Below are 2,643 nucleotides of genomic sequence, written 5' to 3' on the forward strand. Positions count from 1 at the left end.
CTCTATCGCCTTTTCACCTGAGCAAGGCTTCCCTCAGGGTTCACCACTGCACCGTGTTTCAACCACATTACTATACTGATACATTTTCTAATGAGGTACGGAGGCAAACACATGGAACCAACACGAGTTGGCGCAAGTACGCGAGTACTGGCATCTACGTGGCCACCATGTCTGGTTATTTTAATTGCACTCTTATGCCAAACGTCATAGATCTAAGCTGATAATTTGATTTCGAAACGTGTTGGTAATGAGCTGGCCAAAGGATGGAAAGTTACCGATCAGTGAACGATAGAATAATAATAATAACTCTGAACATCAAACCAGTAAAGGCGCAGCTCATTCAAGTTTATTTCGCAATTTTATTTTATTTTTTATACGCAATTCGTACATTTCTCATATACTTGGTCGAGATATTGGAGATTTGTATGGGCTCATAGAGGAGCTGCTGGCTTCCAGGCATACCACGATTATCTTAGGTGACTTTAATGTCGGGGCAACAAGAACAGACGAGCAAGGACGGACTTGGGACGCGAAACCAGAGAGGAGAAAGACTCAGGCAATTCGCAACTAACAGCAGCTTACAGATTTTGAACACCTTATTTCAATATCATACCCGACGTCTATCCACTTCGACATCTCCTGATAAGGAAATCAAAAACTAGATTGACTAGCTGCTAGTCAATAAAAGGTGGAGATCATCATTCCGAAATGTAAAAACCATGGAGAATGCCGAATGCGGCTCCGACCACAGAATAATGATTGCAAACTTTAGAATAAAACTACGAAGACTCATCAGATCAGATAAAAAAAATGGTGTGCGTCACGGGACGCTCGACAGAAGTGATAACTTCACATATTCATAGAAACCATAAAATATGGATGTTGTTGCATGATGGCAATAATTATTTTATTTTATAATTTTAATATTCTTGTCAGTCTAATAATTTGTAAATGGATCAGGAATAGGTAAACTGTAATTTAATGTTCTTTTGATTATAAAATATCTTTTTTATTTGCAACTTTTATATTCTTCAACGAGAGGTTGTACGTAATGCTCTTTTTGGGTTTGTGTAAACTCTTCTTCTAGAGTTTCTGTATTTTCTTGTCGTAATTTCTTGTTTGCTTTGTATAATCTTTGACGTTCAGCACTAGCTCGTGGTTGAGGAAAGCTACTTTGAGTTGATATATTACTGAATGCTCTTTTTTTGGCACGAAATCGTTTTTGGCGTTGATGATTATGTTTATCATTTTATATTAAATATGAAATATTACGAAAAAGGTATCTAAATATTGATTATGTGTCGTAACAAAATAAAATAACAAATAATAGAACTTGTTATTGCATTAAAAGTTATTAATAATAGTTGTGACACTTTATTTGCACCTAATCTTGAGCGTTTTTCATAAATTGACCCTTCCTTCTTTAGAAAATATCCGCTCAACATCTGGTTTAACAATTGTCTCCGATGAAAATCACTAAACAAGTAGGTAGTAATATTTTACTAGTTCGGAACTTTAAATTGTGACATACAATGCAAATGAACATCATCTGGGCAGCATCTGGACTACAGACGGAGAGTAAGACATAGGGAGTCCGTACCGGGATTCTATCGATACGATTTATTTTAATTTAATGTTTTCTTGATATGAATTTGCGTCCGCAATCAATCAGGTAATTTAAAATAGGTCCAACAGTTTTTCAAAAACTTTATTATAGTGGATCGTATGCACAATTTTGTTGTACAACATCGATTGTTAGTTCTTAAAACAACATTTCACAGTACACGGCAATGGGCAATCTCATTTGCAATGATAAATACCCCATCGTTTGAACACGATTTCACGCACGAAAAGTTTGTAATACATTTTTCTGCAAATTTATGGACGATTCGCATTTTTTTTGCACTTAAACTCCTTTAGTGTATATAATTGTCTGTATACATTAATTGGAAATTAAAAAGAACGCGAAACTCGAACAGGCATGAGCACCCTTACCTAGTATTTGCAGTATCTGCACCTTCTCTCTTGTTAATTGGTTGTTTCATTGTTATCAGCGTTATAAAATAAACCGCGCCGAACAGAATCATATCCTACTCAATAATTAATATATCAAAATCAATTTGAAAAGTTTATCAGATCTACAGATGCACCCGCACTAAGAGTAAAATGTCAAATTTAAAGTGCATATGTGCGTCCCAAGCATCAGGCGCGAAGAGGCCGGAGTGGGAGCCGCCGTTACGGCTCGCCGTGACCGAGAAAAATCGGTTCACTCTTCTATAAAAAGTTATCACTTCAAAAAAGAGGAAAGTGAATGCAAATCAACCAATGACCTTCCAGCAGGCCCTATCTGAACTATCACATCCGGGCGATCACAATGACCCAAATCAACTATCGGAAGAAACAAAAACATGGATTGAGTCGGCCATGGTGAAATCCCTAAAACAAGAGGGCAAACAAATATTAAGACATTCAGCCCTGTGCTGTACCATAAATGCTATTTTTAACGGCCACACGTTATGGCAACTTAAGAGTTCAGGATAACATTTTCGATAACGCAGCAACACAACCGAGGTGTGCTCTATCTCCGGGTTAACGTATGCGTTTCCGACCCAGTTATCCATCAAACGTTAAAAAGGAAAAAAA

Source organism: Dendroctonus ponderosae, unplaced genomic scaffold (genome assembly GCF_020466585.1).
Source record: "Dendroctonus ponderosae isolate FM_Combo_2020 unplaced genomic scaffold, Dpon_F_20191213v2 Dpon_F_20191213_1, whole genome shotgun sequence".
NCBI lineage: Eukaryota > Metazoa > Arthropoda > Insecta > Coleoptera > Curculionidae > Dendroctonus > Dendroctonus ponderosae.